The sequence below is a fragment of the Triturus cristatus genome, chromosome 1_2 (genome assembly GCF_964204655.1).
Source record: "Triturus cristatus chromosome 1_2, aTriCri1.1, whole genome shotgun sequence".
NCBI classification, from domain to species: domain Eukaryota; kingdom Metazoa; phylum Chordata; class Amphibia; order Caudata; family Salamandridae; genus Triturus; species Triturus cristatus.
The window spans coordinates 229735700-229756056 of record NC_140580.1 but is presented as its reverse complement, the minus strand read 5'-3'; the positions used below and the strand labels follow the sequence as shown (position 1 = coordinate 229756056).

Sequence of the window (20357 nt, the reverse complement as noted above, 5' to 3'; positions counted from 1 at the left end):
TCCCATGCTCCCAAGAAGAGGTTGGCACAGCTGGGTGCAAAGCTGGTCCCCATCGCCGTGCCGAGGGATTGTTTGTAGATCACATTGTCAAACATGAAGAAGTTATTCTTCAGACAATGTTTGATGATTTCCAGAATCATCAATGTGTGTTCCCTGAATCTAATGTGTCTGCGTTTGAGGAATCTCTCGCATGCTTCTACACCTTGTTTGTGATTAATGATGGTGTAGAGGGAATTAACATCCATGGTTACCAATAAGAAATCTTCTTCCCAACTTAGATCGTGTATTTTGGCCAAGAAATCCTTCGTGTCCTTGACGTATGACGGGAGAGTGATTACAAACTCCCTGAGGAAGTGGTCAGCATAGCGAGATAGATTTTCCAAGACACATCCTCTGGAAGAAATAATGGGTCTACCTGGGGGATTGTCCTTATTCTTGTGTATTTTGGGAAGCAGGTACATAACAGGGAGGATAGGGAAATCTTTCTTCAGATAACAGAACTCTTCCCATTCAATCAAACCCCTATCCTTCCAATCACCTAGTTTCTCCCAGATCTGTACAATACTGTTATTATAGTCTGCACGGTTAGATCTGGAGTATGTACTGGTGTCACTCAGTTGTCTTATGGCTTCTGCTACGTACATTTCTCTAGATAGAATGACAATATTGCCCCCCTTGTCAGCGGGTCGAATGACAATACTGTCGTCCTCGGCTAGTTCTTGTACAGCCCTCCTCTGTGCAAGGGTAAGATTGTGTTTAAAGGTTTGCATTTTCTTGGCCCAGTTTTGTTGCCTGAATTTCAAAAGGTTCTGGCCCACCTGTTCTTGAAAAGTATCGATGTTGTCGTGGCTCATTGTAGGTAAAAAAGTTGATTTGGGTTTAAAGCCCGAAATGGTAGATGCATCGCACCTGATTTCCATTTCGTTCAAAATGCGTTGAGCCTCAATATTGGCCTCTCCGCTGCCTGCATTGTTTTGTAATTCATACATGGCAACTAACAGGTCAATATCCCCTATAGTTAATTCCTCTTCTGGCACAGAGCTCTCAATTTGGGCCCTAGCTCTGTTTCTTGTTGGTTTCAATGTGTGCCATTTTTTAAGTTTTAATTTCCTGCAAGATTTAAAAATGTCAATTCTGTCATTAACATAATCCATAGGGGTTGATGGACAGAATGAGAGTCCCAGACACAGAGTCTTTTTGTCTTTCAGACTAATGCTTTTCATGGAGAGATTAACAATAGTTTGGTTTACCATGTTCTCATCCATTATAAATTGGTCTTGGAGCGTGTCTGTTGTCTTCCCACTGGCTCCAATTCGTAGTCTTTTCTGTCTCCTCTGTAGGATCCTCTTCCGCCTCTTCCTCTTGGTCCTCTTGTTCTTCCTCTTCCCCTTCCCCTTCTCGTTGGAGTTGCTTCTCTCTGATTCTCCTGGTTTGTTTTCAAAGTTTGGCGGCTCCGTCTCATGAGCCGGTATTCGTCTAAAAAAGAAGTTGGACGTGTGGTGGTTTCCCCCTCCGACGTTGATCCTTCGGACGGCGGTGTCGCTTCTGAGCCTTCTGTGTTCGTATCGCTTGAATAGATGATCTCGTCTTCCTGATCAGTTGGTGGCGTTGTGGTTGTTAGTACGTTCTTTTTTGCATCCTTCTCGTAAAGATGGTCATATTTTCTACTGTGCGTCAGGATTCTCCCTGATTCGTAATCACCACAATCTCTATGGAGTTTCCTTTGCTTCCTAGCTTTTATGTCCTCTTCCACCAGTTTTAATCTCTTTTTCATTTCATCCAGAAATTTACAGATTAATTCTTGTTCTGGGTTAGAGTCTAATTCCTCCTTAATGCGTCCAATCTCCTTTTTGATGTTATCTCTGTCCGACCAGGCATATTTCACCAAAATCCTTAGCATGTTGGTGGAGCTATTGGCGCCGATTGACCAATCCTCGGGAATTTTTCAAAATAGGTGGGGTGCTCCGCTCCGCTCCTTCCCTGAAAGTCTCGGGGGGATTCGTCAAGCGGGGGCTGAGAAAAAGGGGGGTCCCAAAACGCGTTTTCCCCATGCATTTTTCCATAGGACCTTTAGTCCGAGCTACAGCCCGAACGGCTGAACAGAATTACTTGAAATTTGGCAGAGAGGTAGTCCTCAAGTCAAGGATGTGCCTTTTGCAGGTCTGGTGTAAATCTGTTCAGTATTTTCTGAGAAAATAGCATTTAAATCAATGTATATATCTATAGGCGCGCACCGTACGCGCACGGTGCTGTGCGCGAGCGCGATTCTGATTGGTTGTTAGATCTTAGTAAACGTTCGAATCGGTCAAAACCAGGAAGTGTCGGCCGCCATTTTGTCTCTCGCACTCTGAGGGGGTGAAAAACAAAGGTGGAGAACGTGAAAAGGGGGCAGGGTGGACAGTTCCTGACCCCCTAGCCTTGGTCAGGGGGTCCCAGAAGGACCCCCAAGGGCAAAAATGTATTTTAATTTTTTTATGAAAAATCGCGGAGTGCGCGTAGCGTGCACGCACAGTAGAAACGGAAAAATTCCGTGAACTACGTAACGTGGGCGCGCAGTGCGCAAAGCGCACCGTGCACCCACAGCGCGTGCACGGTGCGCAAAGCGCACGCTGCGCGCACGCTGCACGCACGGTGAAAAACCTTAAAAAAAATTATTAATAAATAAATAAATAACTTAGCATTTAAAAAACCGTACAAATTCACTGAAAAAACCATAGGTTTCACAGCATTTAAAAAACCTTGCAAATTCACTTAAAAAACCATAGGTTTCACACATGTTATAGTTAGCTGGGCATTTCACTCGTGAAAAACCATTGAAATTGCCCCGTTATAGTTAGTGCAGGCAACTATAACTCACGCGACCGCAATCCTCTGCTGATGACGTAAGATATTACATCACTGATGACATATGTGTCTTTCTGAAAAATAAATATTTGTAATATATGTATAGCTAAAAATTAATGGAAGAAGAAATGGGTAAATAAGTGTCTAAATACAGTATTAGCATCAGCAGAGGATTGCGGTCGCCATTTTGTCTCTCGCACTCTGAGGGGGTGATAAACAAATGTGGAGAATGGGATAAGGGGGCAGGGTGGACAGTTCCTGACCCCCTAGCCGTGGTCAGGGGGTCCCAGAAGGACCCGCAAGGGCAAAAAATGTTTCTATTTTTTTGTCAAAAAATCGACGAGTGCGCGCACTTTGCGCGCACTACCCAAACGGAAAAAATTCTGCGAAGTTCGCGCAACGTGCGCGCACTCCATGATTTTTCAAAAAAAAAAAAATGTATTTGGCCCTTGGGGGCGAAGCGCTCCGTGCCCATCGCGCGTGCACGGCCCTAACTGCGAAAACTAGGAGCGAGGCGCGCGAAGGTGCAGGAACTGTGTAAAGTGGGCGCACGGTGCGCGAAGCGCACCGTGCGCGTGCCGAGGAAAAGTTTTGTTTAAAAAAATATATTAATAAATACATAACTTAGCATTTAAAAAACCGTACAAATTCACTGAAAAAACCATAGGTTTCACACACGTTATAGTTAGGAATTAGCATTTAAAAAACCTTGCAAATTCACTTAAAAAACCATAGGTTTCACACATGTTATAGTTAGCTGGGCATTTCCCTCGTAAAAAACCAATGAAATTCCCCGTTATAGTTAGTGCAGGCAACTATAACTAACGCGACCGCAATCCGCTGCTGATGACGTCAGATATTACATCACTGATGACATATGTGTCTTTCTGAAAAAAAAAAAAAATGAAATATATGTATAGCTAAAGATGAATGGAAGAAGACATGGGTAAATAAGTGTCTAAATACAGTGATGTAATATCTGACGTCATCAGCAGCGGATTGTGGTCGCGTGAGTTATAGTTGCCTGCACTAACTATAACGGGGAATTTCATTGGTTGCGAACAATGCTATAATAAAGTGCAAGTGCCTCATTATGTGCAATCTTATCACAATAAAGTGCTAGTGCAATACAGTACTAATAAAAGATCCATCAAAAACTTTTTATCGAAGTTCTATCAGTATCTAAAAACTCTCCTTATGACAATGTTTTTACAAATAAAAACACATAGAAGGAACAATCATTTGTGACTTGATATAAGTTAAAATAACAGAAAAGATTAAAACCAAAACTAATTGATAACGGTACCTCTATTTCAAATGTACATGTAAGTCTTCTTCAACATTCATACCGTGAGGACTTTTCGTATTAAACATGAGTATATATTTTGACTCCAATTTTCTTAGTTTACTTTCTCTGTCGCCCCCTCTTTGATCTTTGGGAACTTGATCAATAGCAAAGTACACCAGTTCACTCGTGTTTCCCTTGTGAACTTCATTTATGTGACGAGCAACTACATAGTTTTTATCATTGTTACTTATTGCCCTAAGATGTTGCAGGATACGTACGTGGACCATGTGGATAGTACTACCTACATACATCTTAGGGCACGAGCACTTCAAAACGTAAACAACAAAGTCACTTTTACAATTAAGAGGTTTTCTTAGTTTCCAGGGGCTGTTTAAAAGAGGGGATATTATTTGTTGCGTGTTCTTGCCATGCCTACAAGCTTTACACTTAAAACATTTATGGAAACCTGGGCTAACTTTGAGCCAACCACCTCCTTTTTTGGTTTCCATATTCGTTTTAAACAAATCATCTCTCATCGATTTAGCACGATTGAAAGTCACCAAAGGATATCTAGAGATTTTCCCTTTAAGAATAGGGTCCTGTCTGACAAGGTGCCAATGTCTACTCAGGCTGTCTCTCACTCTAGCCTGGTAAGCACTGAAACCTGTAATCATGCGGATTTGACTCTCAGTATGCTTCCTCTTTTGTTCCACTTTTTTAGCATCTGGTTTTAATAATGCACTTCTTTCCATATTTTGTACTTTCAATTTTGCCTGATTTAATGTGTCCATCCTGTATCCTCTCTGAAGGAATCTATGGGTTAAGGCTCCCTGGGCCTGGCCCAGAGCAGCCGGTTTACTGCAATTTCTTTTCATTCTTAGATTCTCTGCATAAGGGATACTCATTTTGAGTTTATATATATATATATATGAGAAATTCACACTCCTGGTATGCCAGCAGGACAAATACGTACGGACCACAGCGTGTTCGGGTTTCAAAAGCAGTGCTCTATTGCGTGTAAAATTAAATCAGCATCACAGAAATGCAAAGACTAGTGTTATGTTATGTCATGTTATGTTATCAGGAATGTATAAAGCGTGCAGCTACTCCCAAGAGTGTCCCGCGCTGAGATAAAAGACCACCATAACAACCAACAGAGATCCGCCCTAGCCACAGAAACGGAGAGACCTAGAGCTGGAAAAGCCACGTCTTCAGATTCCGCCTAAAAGTGTAAGAGGTCCGGGATCTGTCGCAGTGGGGGAGGAAGGCTGCTCCAAAGACAAGATGCTAGTGCTTGAAAAGATCTTCCCTCAAACCGGTAGAGCTTGACCTTCGGAGTCGAGATCAGGCGCTGGGTAGGAGGACCTCAAGGTACATGGAGGAATGTAAGGCTGAAATCTTTCTCTTAAGTAGGGGGCACCAATCTTATGTAAAGTTTTGAAAACCAGGACTAGAGCTTTAAAGTGAATTCTTTTTCGCACCGGAAGCCAATGAAGTGCAGACAGGAGATGAGACATATGCGTCCTGGGTATGGTCAAAAAGATGGCCCTGGCCGCCATATTCTGAATAATCTGTAGTCGTCCGAGTAGGTACTCAGGAAGTCCCAAGTACAAAGAATTTACGTAGTCCAGTCTCGACATCACGAGGACCTGGCCAACTGTTTTCCGGCGGGAGACTGGAAGTAGGGGGAGAAAATTCTTCAGCATTCTCAGCATCCCAAAACAGGTGCCTGCCACTGATTGGACTTGCGCCTTCATGGAAAGTGCAGCATCCAATTTGACCCCAGATCTTTTACAGTAGTGACCTCAGACGAGGGGGGGACATGTCCTGCGGCCACCAGGTATGCCAAGCTTCAAATGGACGAGGACGAAAGAAAATAATCTCTGACTTATCAGAGTTGCACTTCAAGTGGTTACGAATGAACCAAGAAAAAACCTCAGAGAGGCAGTTATTTATCCTAGACCCATTGAATTCAAAGCCCTTCTCGCACGTGAACAACAAATGAGTGTCGTCCGCATATGACACTATTTTAGCGCCATGCTTTTCGGCGAGAAGGGCAAGGGGGGCCATGTACAGATTAAATAAAGTGGGACTCAGAATTGATCCTTAGGTGACCTCAATGTTCAAGGGGAGGATTTCTGCAGTGAAAGCTGGTGACCAGACTGTTTGAGAGTGGTTACTTAGAAAGGATGTAAACCATTTCAATACCATGCCTCCGAACCCACCCACCTCAAGTCTGTGCAGAAGTCTATTGTGGGGAACGGTATCGAATGCAGCGGAAAGGTCTAACAACACCAAGACCGCGTTACCTCCTCTGTCCAACGTGGCTTTAATTTTCTCTGCGACTTCTGACAAGGCAGTTTCCGTGCTGAAGTTGGCTCTAAAGCCAGATTGGCTCAGGTGCAGGAGAAGGTTGTCCTCTACATATTTCGTGGTAACTTCGTTCACGTATTTCTCCAGGAACTTAGAGAAAACAGGGCAGGAGGGAGATAGGCCTGTAATTGCTAATGACCTCAGGGTCTGCCGTGGGTTTCTTTAAAAGAGGGAGGATTTTGGCATGTTTCCATATTTGTGGCATAAGCCCCACCCGCAGTGCTGTGTTTAAGATCGAGTTAACAACTGGGTTGATCACTTCAGCTATGGAAGACAGAACTTTTGCTGGTCAAGGATCTGAGGCTGGGCCTGACTTAAGATTTTTCATAAGTGGAAGAGATTGTTCAAGGGCAATCTCCAGGAATTGCAAGAGATGGGAATCCGTGTTGCGACAAGCAACAGGGGGTGGATTACTAACTTCCTCAAGCTCTGATGGAAGACCAGCGAAAGAGTCTTGAATGCTTAAAGTTTTTCCATGGAAGAAGCTGGCCATACACTTGGTCCAATCACTCGTGGGGACGAAAGGGCGACTAATAGATGAAGGAGACAAGAAACTTTTTACAATATTAAAATGTTCTCTACTTTTGTTTGCCGCCTGCTCAGTTTTAGTGGCGAGGAAAGATTTTTTTCCTCTCAAACTTTCTTATAGTGTTCTTTTAATGCTTGCTTGTAGATGGCATTGTCCGATGGCCTATAGTTCCTCCGCCTGACTCTTTTAAATGTTTACACAAGCTTTTGCTTTTTTTTTAGTGTATCCATAAACCAGGGGGCAAAGGCTCTGGTAAATTTGACTGCCTTCATAGTAGAGGGGCCGAGTTCCATCGCCTGCCGATTAAGCCAGTGCTCTCGGGAAAGCACATCCCGCTCGATCTGACTACTGAAGTGGATAGGATGTTGGCGCAGAGCACTCTGTATTGCCTCAGGAGAAATCAGATGAAAGGGTCTGAAATTACTGCGGGTGAGAGTTTTTCCCAGAGGGTATGGCTTGTCTAGTTCCCTGCTGATATTAAAACTAATCAGGTAGTGATCCGACCAGGTTAAAGCCAGGGGAGCCTCAGTTTCAATCCGGATTGAGGAAAAGACCTGGTCTAAGGTTTGCCCTTTATCATGAGTGGGAAGATTAAGATATGGGGTTAGGTTAAGAATATCTAGGGATTCGTACAGTTTTATGGTTTCTGGATCTAGACCATTGTCCATATTGATACTGAAATCGCCCAGAACCAGGCATTGACTGTATTTGGCCGCTATAAATGCAGACACGTGGCGGATAGACTCTAGGAATTACCCCGCCGGGCCGGGAGGGCGATAAATCAAAACCCCCGCAATGGGCAGAGACGATCAAGAGGAAGCCCCGCTCTCTGCCCCTTCAAAATCCGGAAACGGTAAAGGAGTACAGCTGAGAGAGCTCCTAAAATTTAAAGCTAATCCACCCCCCCTTCCCGTAATACAGTCCTTCCTTAAAATCTGGTAACCTGGGGGGATGGCATTAGCGATGGTGGGGTTAGAAGCTTCAGTTAACCATGATTCCGTCAGAAACACCAAACCTGGATTGCGGTCGGCTAACAAATCATATATTTGGAGCTCATGTTTTTTTGCGGAGCGTGTGTTTAATAGAAAAGCCTTTAGGTATTCGCCTGCATACCCCTACCGAGGCCTATGTGAGGATATGACATCAAGCATCCCCAGGTTAGGTGAGGCTACCCAGTTGCAATCCTTGCAGCCGGGGGAGGAATTACTCCCACATGAATGATAGTGAGGCCTACAAGGCATACGGCTGCCGATATCAAGGAGGTGATGTCTGCTGTACCTGATCTTTATGGGCTGCTCTGATGGCAAACCGGCAGCACTTCCAGCCCCGGCCGCCTCCCGGACGCTGACGGGCGCAGACGGGCTTGCCTTTGGCGCACCTGCTGCGCGCCCACTGCACGCTCGCACAGTGTCCCGCTTTAATGTGGCCCGATAGTTCCTATGTATGTACCACATATATAACCGAATGTCAGAAGACATAAAATACAGGTTAAACGTGAAATAACACTAATAGATATATGACTGATAAAATAAGTGTATAAAACTTGGTACTACAAACTTTATATACAGGAAAAAAACATGAATAAAGTGCTAAATGCATAATGCATAATTAATCAAAAACATAGTGGTTAATCATGTCATCTCCTGTATTGAATACAGTTCCATCAGTCCTGGAGCATAGATTGGGCTTTCACTTCCTAACAACCCATGAGTTAACAAGATGATACAAGCTCCCACATAAAGTGCATGGATTTAAAGTGCAAGTGCAAAATAGTGCAAAAAAGGCTAAATATGTGCAAAATATACATTTAATAAATTTTTGGCCAGTAATACGGCATCAGTTAGAATCTCTGAGTACTAAAGTGCAAGTGCACGATATACCCATCGGTTGAATGCAAAGAGGCAAAAATCTGACATATTGTGCTTAATGGGCAATGTCTAAGACAGCATGGTGAATTAGGGCTTCAGAATAAATAGCCAGAGTGAAAAATCAGAGTAAAAATAAGAGTCAAAACCAGGGTCAAAACCAAGAAATACAATGTGAGTATATACATCAGTGCCAAATACAGTACCATACATGGAAATAAGGGACGGAATAAAATAACATCCTAGAACACTGGAGAGAGACTGCGCAAGTGAACCTAGACAGTAAAATCAATCATAGTTCATTCACGAAAAGTTGTGAAGGTCTTCACTAGTGTTAAGACTATTGGGCATGCAGGTGTTTAATAGAACAATAAAGTATGATTCCAACCGGCGCAACTCTTTCTCCCTATTTCCACCACAAAGGGACTTGGGTACAGATCCAATCACATAATACCTAAGGTCATTAAGATTGTTGTTATGGACATGTTTCAAGTGCCTGTCTACTGGGTAATTTGGATCTGAGTTAACTGCAGCACGAAGGTGTTACAGAATACGTTTAAAGACCTGGAGTTTAGTACTCCCTACGTACTTGAGTTGGCAAGTGCATTCCAAAATATACACTGCGAACTCTGTACGGCATGTGAGATGCCCTTGGATTTTAGTAGGTCTGTCATGAAATGCTGCGGTGTACTCGGTGATGTTTTTACCAAACTTACACACTCTGCACGTATTGCACTTAAAAAATCCTGACCTAGGAGACAACCAATTGTCGAAAACAATTATCTCAGGGCTGCTCTTGACAAGTGCATCCCTCATCGAGGGTGCACGTCTAAATGTGAGAGTAGGAAGTTTGGGCACAATTCGAGATAGTGTTAGATCTGATAGCACTATCGGCTAATGTTTGTAAATAATTTTCCTGATTTCTCCCTCCTGGCAGCTATAAGCAGTTATCTGTCTGACTGTATCAGGGGTATCAGAAAACTGCTTAGGAGTTATTGGATTCACATTAGTGGTGGCCTTTTGACCCTGAAGAAATTCCTTTCTGTCTTGTTCGTTAGCCCTGTTCAAAGCCTGTATGAGCTCAGTCTGCTCATAACCCCTGGGTAGAAATCTGGCTAGAATTTCTGCCTGACATTTGGCAAGATCCGCGTCTGAACTGCAAATTCTTCTAATGCGTAGGAAGTCCCCATAGGGAATACTGTGGATTAGGTGGGGTGGGTGAGCACTACTGGCGTGAAGCACAGAACTGTCAGCAGTGCTCTTCCTGTGAAGTCTGCTCTGGATAATGTTCTCCTCTACATATAACTCCACATCAAGTAACTGCACACACCTACTACTAATGTGCGCAGTGAAATTCAAATTAAGATTGTTGACATTAATGTTTTGAACAAATTGATGTGCAGATTCCTCACATCCTCTCCATATGATACAAACATCGTCAATAAACCTCCACCAATGGATGACATGTGCATCATAAGCCTCCCTGTGGTCGACCTTGAAGAAATGTTGCTCCCACCAGCCAACGTGGAGACACGCATAGCTGAGGAGAAACATGCCCCCATGGCAACTCCCCATAGCTGTTGAAAGAACATTTTGTTAAAGAGGAAAAAATTGTTACTGAGACACATTTCTATCATGGTTACAATCATCAGATTATGCTCATCTAGATGAATACTTCTACTGCCCAAATAATATTTGACTGCGTTAATACCGTCTACATGATGTATGCTGGTATATAGTGAACAAATGTCCATTACGATGAATAAGCAGTCATCATCCCAATTTACAGATTGCAATTTGTACTGGAAGTGGCCAGTGTCCTTTATGAACGATGGGAGGCCCTCTACGAATTCATGTAGATAATAATCCACGTACTTTGACATAGGCTCAAGGAGACTCAGTTGAGCCAAAATGATCGGTCTCCCTGGCACCGGTGTAACTTGTTTGTGTACCTTCGGGATGAATTAAAAACACTGGAGTGATTGGGTGTTCGTTCTTAAGGAAACAGATTTCATGCTTAGTTATGAGGCCCTTGAACTTCCATTGAGCCAGCTCTTTATACACAGTGTCTCTTAATTGTACCAGTTCAGTGGGTAAAGTTTCCTGTAGCAATCTATGTCATTTAGGTGGCGATCAGCCTATTGTAAATATAGATCCCTAGGCCACAGGGCAATATTGCCCCCCTTATCCGCCTGATTCAAAATCAAGTTCTTGTTGGTCCTGAGTTCATGCACAAGTTTAGAGTATTGTATATCCTGATACTTCCTGCGTGTTTTCTTGCGCATGATCTTTCTATTTAACTGTTTTAGATCCTCAGTGACAACATCATTGAAAACATCTATGGCGTCCTTGGGCATCCTAGGCACGAAACTGGAAGTTGGACGAAAGGGACTCACTGAAGCAGAATTACTGCTGATGCCGATGTATGCCATGTCCCATTGAGAAGACTCTGGTGTTATTTCTTCCTCCTTAGATAGGGACTGTAAAGTTCTTAATGTGTTGATGTCAGAGACTTGTAATGTGGAGAAAGTATAAGGAGGTTGTTTAGGACCTGTGACACTGTTGAAGTGCCCTTGAGCTCATAAAATTTCAGCAATGTGAGCATTCTTATAAATTTGAACAGGTCCACCCTCGGTTGAACATATTTGAAGCTGGTAGGAGGGCAGTATGATCAACCTAGAGATAGCAACTGTATTTCAGAAGCAGATAGAACCGTTTCAGAGAGGTTGCTCACTGTGTTATCAGCACCAGTTATCGTGAGACCATTTCTTCTTGTAACCTCCCCTGCCGCCATTGCTGTTTTCAGAGTTTGCGCCTTTGTTTTCTGCGTCAGTTCCTCCGTCTCCTTGTTTCTTGGGGTGATTGCGAGGTCGTAGCATTTGGCGCCCGTCCCATTGTAAAAAAGTGAGCTCCTCACCAAGTGTAAAGTTTGAGGGCACGATGTCTTGGCCACTGGCACCCCTACTGATGTCAGAATCACTACTGCTGAGTTCTGAACTCAAGTACAAAGTAGATGGTCCTGGGCCTGAGGTTGCAGTAGATACTGTCCAAGGGGGCTTGATGGCTAATGCTTGCCTTTTCACAGTGTCAACTTTTTTGGAAAACACAAAAATCCTCCCAGATTCATAGTCATGCTTGTCTCTAGTGAATTTATAGATTTTGCGTGCTTTAATGGTGTCCTCCAATTCCTTTCAACAGACATCTATTTCCTCTCTGCCTCTTTTGATCTGCTCTTTGTTCTCCTGAATATCAAGTAGGCTGTTGATTTTTCTCCTTGAGGATTTCAAACCTGTCAACTTCAGCATATTTGATTAGGATGGACACCATATTCATCGAAGCTTCTAGGTTATTTGTTGCCCACTCTTTCATCATCAAAGGGATAGGGTTTTCAAAAGTTGGTGCAATCATTATTCTTAACCCCCTTGGGATTCTATTTACTTCAGGGTATTTTTCTAAGGATTTTTTTCTCCCACCATTTATTAAGTTCTGTATGTAAAAGTTTCTCTAAGCTCTTTAATAGTGATTTCACGTCATTATTAATGTTAGTAACCTCCTTTCTGCCACTATATATATATATATATATATATATATATATATGAACTTAGAGCATTCGTCAGCTTTTCACAGGAAAAAGAATGCACGAACTCCACTTCGTCGGTGAATACTTATTTATTTATAGTATTAATAGCTCCCTTTTGTCTGCCATGACGCGTTTCGGCCGGAAAACGGCCTTGATCACATGACGCTAACTTTGCGTGTGACAGAATTTAAAATGATGACACCCATATCACATGATGGAAAGACATAGAAGATATACTACAAATTTACGTATGCATTACCCTGCACTTAAAAATGACAATCATGATAGTTGCGTAATGCAGATGAAAAATGTCAAAACAAATTCGATAAAATAACCGATGTTGCAATCTGAGTTTTACACATAATAAAGAGTCTAAATACTGTTGACTTGACAAACTCAGAACACATGAGACAAATTTGTTACCAAAGTTGGATCGTAAAAGGCTAATGTGCCTCCCAGATCAGATCTCCTACAGAATAACATATGGTAAATCCCAGCTAGCTAGAAACAATTAAAACTGAATGTGCAAATACTGCTGGGAATATATCTGAGGACCTGTAAACAATGATGTCACTTCAATAAAGACCAAAGAGCAGGGAATATGTATATTCAATAAAGTTGTATGTCAATCCATTTAAAGGTGTTTTGCCTGGTGGATTTCTATCGATGCAGATAATAATATCTAATTTATTATATTTATTATTTTTTATGTGTGTGTACTCAAATGTAAGTGCATATGCCTAAAAGTGCAAATTGAATTTATAAAGTGCAAATAGTGCAAGTAAATGTGCAAATAAGCAATAAATGTGCAAAATGTATAGCGCCAGCAAAACACATACATTTGAATAATGCATCATGATGGAATCCAATGCCAAATAGATAAATTGTATCAAATATTCATATGGGTGTTGTGAATAATAAATAACAATAAAAGCGAGGTCAAGAGAATGCCCAAATAGAAATATATGTGTGGAGACAAAGAGAATGATGATTGCACATTAAGTAAAATGCAGTAAGTTAATTTGAAAATCAAGCAAGTAAACACTTATGATAGAATCAAATCAAAAAGAGATCATAAGAAATTGTGCAAATCCTCCGTTGTATTGAGCCCGTGCGGTGCCTTACTATCTAGCTCAATAATGAACCGAGTCTCAAGTTGTCTCAACATACGCTCTCTATTTCCACCATGTTTTAATTTAGGGATGGCATCTACCACAAAGTATGAGAGACAGTTTAAGTCATTGTTGTGAACTGCTCTAAAATGACGGGCCACGGGATAGGTGGGATCATTATTAACGATGGCCCTGAGGTGCTGTAAAATTCGGGCATATGCCTGCAGTTTAGTGCTACCCACGTACTTAAAACCACAGGTGCAAGTTAAAATGTACACTGCAAATTCAGTACGGCACGTGTAATGTCCCCCAATTCGTATTGGTGTAGGACTGAAAGGAGTGTTGTAGTGAGTGGTGTTTACCCCAAATTTACATGCCCTACAGGATGCACATTTAAAGAAACATTTAATGGGCTGCAGCCAACTCGTTTTAGTTGTGACTTCTGGATTCTTAACAACCAACTGGTTTCTCATCGAGACGCCCGTCTGAAAGTGATAGTGGATGTAGATGGTAATCTAGGTGCCAATACTGCATCTGTTTTCAGTATTGGCCAATTGTTATTCACTATCCTTCTAAGCTGGTTGTGTTGCTTATTGAACGCAGTGATAAGACGGGGTACATTGGTATCTTCAGGACTGTTAGTCAAAGGTGTCTTAGTGCCCCTATTGGAAATAAGAAGGTCTTCTTTAGGTTTGAGAGCCGCCTTCTCCTGGGCTTGCAGGAGGATGTTACTGCTGTATCCCCTTATATATATATATATATTCACTGAAAAAAACATAGGTTTCAGAGATGTTATAGTTAGAAAAATGCATTTAAAAAACCTTAGAAATTCACAGAAAAAAACCATAGGTTTCAGGGGTGTTATAGTTAGCTGCTCATTTCACTCATACAAAACCATAGCAATTTCTCCGTTATAGTTAGTTCTGCTAACTATAACTCACGTGCCCGCAATGCACTGCTAATGATGTCACATATTGCATCATTCATGACATGGTCAGTGACATCACTGATGACATCACTGATGACATCTCAAATGACATCACTGATGACATCACTGATGACATCATCCACTGAATGTGGTTTAGTTTGAAATTTAAATATGTATTATATATATGCCAATCTGTATTGAAGATTGAGTCTATATATAACTGTCTGGATGGAGGATTTAGTAGCTGTCTGACTGTCTTTTTAAGTGAGTAATCAAAAGTGTCTCACTTAATACATGGATTAGTAACTAAACTATGTGAATGTGTGCAGCACTGTCTCTGTTGTTGTATAACATGCTGCATCAGTTGGTCACTAACTACATGAGTGTGTATATTAGTTATTGATTAGTTGGGTGAGTATTTGTATGGGACACTGAGTTTGTGTGTGGTTGGATGGGGTGTGTGTAACTCCTGCATAGATGTGTGAATGGTTGATTGACTAGGTGTATGGGTTTAAGAGTGCATGTGGAAACAGTTGTTTGGGTGACTGAGTGTATTTATTTGTGTGTTTGTGAGCGAATATATGTTTTAGTTGTACATCTTCAACAAAGTAAAAAAATAAAAGGCATTGTATGTGAGAGTTGGTGTATATAAATAAGTATGTGTAAGAGTCAGTGATTGTGAGAGTAACTATATGAATGAGTGTATAATTGTAATGGTGCTTTTTTAACATATTAACGGTGAGTTACTATGTATTTGAATAAATGAGGTGTTGTTGGATAATTGTGTAAGTGAGTAAATTTAAATGCGATACATTTTTTTCATGAGTGAGTAGGATGACTGCATAACCGACTAAGATGACTGCTGATGTGTCAATGTCTATATATGTGTACACGTGCATTTGATAGTGTTCTATTAATTAATGACTGCATGTATAGATGATTCTGTTGTTGAATGGGTAGTCGTGTGTGTAGACTTTGGAATCAGTGAGTGGGTATGTAGTAACTGGTATTGGTGTGTCAATGGTTTCAAATATGGTACTCTGTATTTTACAGTGAGTGATGAAAGGTTATACTAGTGCATTTGAGATGTCATCAGTGATGTCATCAGTGATGTCACTGACCATGTCATGAATGATGCAAAATGTGAAATCATCAGCAGTGCATTGCGGGCACGTGAGTTATAGTTAGCAGAACTAACTATAACAGACAAATTTCTATGGTTTTGTATGAGTGAAATGGGCAGCTAACTATAACACCCCTGAAACCTATGGTTTTTTCTGTGAATTTCTAAGGTTTTTTAAATGTTAACTTTTAAGTGTGATAGTAGTTATATCTATTTTTTTGTATTGATTTTTTTAACTGTTTATTTATAAATATTTTATTCATTAAATAACATTATATATTTTTCTGAAAATTGCACAAAATTCTTTTTTTTTAATTAAAACTGAAATATTAATTAATTTTCTTGTTTTCATTTTTTATTTTATTATATTTATTTTATTTTCTTTAAAAAAAAATCCAATTTTTTTCGGAGTCGCGCACTCAAAGTGTACACATCACGGTGGGTGCGCGCATTCTAGCCGCCATTTTAGAAAAGTATGGTGTGCGACGGCTGAGTGTTTTTCAGTTACATCATATACATTTAATATCACGTGATATGCGCGATTGGTAGGCGACCAGTCTGCGACTCCTGCTCCCGCGCATTCGCGACACTTGCCCATTATGGTATGAGATGTTTGCGCGGTTGCGGGTCCACCGTGACATCATATACGTGCTGGGGAGCGCTGGGTGCGCGACTCCCGCAAAAAAAATGTATGTTCCAAAATGATATGTATGTGTCTTTAATATACATATTAAGGCAAGAGATTATGTAAGACATTCATCAAAATAATATATGTGTACTTATAATAAACGTATATTATTTTTAAATATATTTTCGTGAAGTCGGGTGCGTGCATCGTGAGTGCAAAAAACCAGGTCAGCAGGGCTGCTGTAGAGCCAGAGAACCAGGTCAGCAGAGCTGCTCTAGAGCCTAAGAACTAGGTCAGCAGAGCTGCTCTAGAGCCAGAGAACCAGGTCAGCAGAGCTGCTGTAGAGCCAGAGAAACCAGGTCAGCAGAGCTGCTTTAGAGGGAGAGAACCAGGTCAGCAGAGCTGCTTTAGAGCCAGAGAACCTGGCCAGCAGAGCTACTTTAGAGCCAGAGAACCAGGTTAGCAGAGCTGCTTTAGAGCCAGGGAACCAGGTCAGCAGAGCTACTCTAGAGCCAGATAACCTAATCAGCAGAGCTGCTTTAGAGCCATAGAACCAGGTCAGCAGAGCTGCTTTAGAGCCAGAGAACCAGTCAGTAGAGCTGCTCTAAAGCCTAAGAACCAGGTCAACAGCGCTGCTCTAGAGCCAGAGAACTAGGTCTGCAGAGCTGCTGCAGAGCCAGAGAAACCAGGTCAGTAGAGCTGATTTAGAGTGAGAGAACCAGGTCAGCAGAGCAGCTCTAGAGCCAGAGAACCATGTCAGCAGAACTGCTTCAGAGCCATAGAACTGGGTCAGCGGAGCTGCTTTAGAGCCAGAGAACCAGGTCAGCAGAGCTGTTGTAGAGCCAGAGAACTAGATCAGCAGAGCTGCTCTGTAGCATAAGAACTAGGTCAGGAGAGCTGCTCTAGAGCCAGAGAACCAGGTCAGCAGACCTGATGTAGAGCCAGAGAAACCAGGTCAGCAGAGCTGCTTTAGAGAGAGAGAACCAGGTCAGCAGAGCTGCTTTAGAGCCAGAGAACCAGGTCAACAGAGCTGCTCTAGCTGACACTGACTGAGTGACACTGACTGACTGACACTGACTGATTGACACTGACTGACACAGATTGACTGACACTGACTGACACTGATTGACTGACTGACACTGACTGACTGACTGACACTGACTGACACTGATTGACACTGACTGACACTGATTGACTGACACTGACTGACTGACACTGATTGACTGACACTGACTGACACTGATTGACTGACACTGACTGACTGAGACTGACTGACACTAACTGACTACTCTCTACTACTCTACTACTGACTCTCTACTACTCTCTACTACTCACTCTCTACTACTCACTCTCTACTACTCACTCTCTACTACTCTCTACTACTCACTCTCTACTACTCTACTACTCTCTACTACTTACTCTCTACTACTCTACTACTCACTCTCTACTACTCACTCGCTACTACTCTCTACTACTCACTCTCTACTACTCACTCTCTACTACTCACGCTCTGCTACTCTCTACTACTCACTGTCTACTACTACTCTCTCTACTACTCACTCTCTACTACTCTCTACTATTCAGTCTCTACTACTCACTCTCTACTACTCACTCTACTACTTTCTACTACTTTCTACCACTCACTCTACTACTCACTCTCTACTACTCACTCGCTACTACTCTCTACTACTCACTCTCTACTACACACTCTACTACTCTCTCTCTCTACTACTCTCTACTACTACTCTCTACTATTCACCCTCTACTACTCACTCTCTACTACTCTCTACTACTCACTCTACTACTCTCTGCTGCTCTCTACCACTCACTCTCTACTACTCTATTACTCTCTCTCTACTACTCACTTTCTACTACTCTCTCTCCACTACTCTCTACTACTTTCTCTCTGCTACTCACTCTCTACTATTCACTCTCTACTACTCACTCTTTACCACTCGCTCTCTACCACTCAATCTCCACTACTCACTCTCTACTACTCGCTCTCTACTACTCTCTACTACTCACTCTCTACTACTCTCTACTACACTCCCTGCTACTCACTCTCTACTACTCACTCTCTACTACTCTACTACTCTCTACTACTCGCTCTACTACTCACTCTCTACTATTCTCTACTACTACTCTCTCCTACTCTCTACCACTCACACTCTACTACTCTACTACTCACTCTCTACTACTCTCTCTCTACTACTCACTCTCTACTACTCACTCTACTACTCTTTACTACTCACTCTCTACTACTCTCTACTACTCACTCTGTACTACTCACTCTCTACTACTCATTCTCTACTACTCGCTCTCAACTACTCTCTACTACTCACTCTACTACTCACTCTTTACTACTCTACTACTCTCTCTACTTCTCACTGTCTACTACTCTTTCTCTACTACTCACTCTCTACTACTCTCTACTACTCACTCTCTACTACACACTCTCTACTACTTGCTCTCTGCTACTCGCTCTCTACTACTCTCTAGTACTCACTCTACTACTCACTCTCTACTACTCTCTCCTACTCTCTCTCTACTACTCCACTACTCTCTACTACTCACTCTCTACTACTCACTCTCTACTAGTCTACTACTCTCTACTACTCTCTCTCTACTACTCACTCTCTACTCCTCTCCCTCTCTACTACTCACTCTCTACTACTCTCTACTACTCAGTCTCTACTACTCTCTCTCTACTACTCTCTACTACTCACTCTGCTACTCACTCTCTACTACTCTCTAATACTCTCTCTCTGCTACTCACTCTCTACTACTCTCTACTACTCACTCTCTATTACACACTCTCTACTACTCTCTACTACTCACTCTCTACTACTCTCTACTACTCTCTACTACTCACTCTACTACTCACTCTCTGCTACTTTACTACTCTCTTCTACTCTCTCTCTACTACTCACTCTCTACTACTCTCTCTCTACTACTCTCTACTACTCACTCTCTACTACTCTCTACTACTCAGTCTCTACTACTCTCTCTCTACTCTCTACTACTCACTCTGCTACTCACTCTCTACTACTTTACTACTCTCTTCTACTCTCTCTCTACTACTCACTCTCTACTACTCTCTCTCTACTACTCTCTACTACTCACTCTCTACTACTCTCTACTACTCAGTCTCTACTACTCTCTCTCTACTCTCTACTACTCACTCTGCTACTCACTCTCTACTACTCTCTAATACTCTCTCTCTGCTACTCACTCTCTACTACTCTCTACTACACACTCTCTACTACTCACTCTCTACTACTCTCTACTACTCACTCTCTACTACTCTCTACTACTCACTCTACTACTCACTCTCTACTACTCTCTACTACTCACTCTCTAATACTCACTCTCTACTACTTACTCTCTACTACTCACTCTACTACTCTCTACTACTCACTCTCTGATACTTTCTCTACTACTCTTCACTACTCACTCTCTACTCTCTATTACTCGCTCTCTACTCTCTACCTCTCTACCTCTCTACCTCTACCTCTCTACCTCTACACCTCTACCTATACACCTCTACCTCTCTACCTCTCCGTACATGCACACATATACACATATATATATGCATTTATATCTATGTATGTGTCTATATATATATACATATATAAACATATAAATATAATCTGCATATCTATATAAATATAAATGCATGCAAACATATACATATACATGTATGCATACATATGCATGGTATGTACATGAAAGTTTGAAAAACTCTAATACAAGCAAAGCTAAAAAGCCACCTAATTACAAACAGAATTGCTTTAACTTAAATGAGGGTGAGACCTATTGCATTTTCAATGCTTGTTTACTTTGCTTCCATCAAGAAGTCATTCAGATGTGTCAAACATTTTCCATATATTCTGAATGGTAGCACTCTAGTTGCTCATTAGATCACTGTAGTAAAGCTACTGCTCACCAGGGAAGTCTGCTGCTGGTATTCAAACTGCATGTTTCAGTCTGCATGTCAGAATTGTTTAATGAAATTGAAGAGGATTTAAGAAGTCAAAATGTGCCCTAATCTTTCCTTCTGCATCACCAATCATAATTTCTATGGCAA

General features: G+C 41.8%; 1 pseudogene; it reads left to right on the top strand.

Annotated features, from left to right (window-relative positions):
* The first annotated feature begins 243 nt into the window (after positions 1-243).
* Positions 244-20357, top strand: part of LOC146867093 (cytochrome c oxidase subunit 7A1, mitochondrial pseudogene) — a 91625-nt pseudogene continuing 71511 nt past the window's right edge.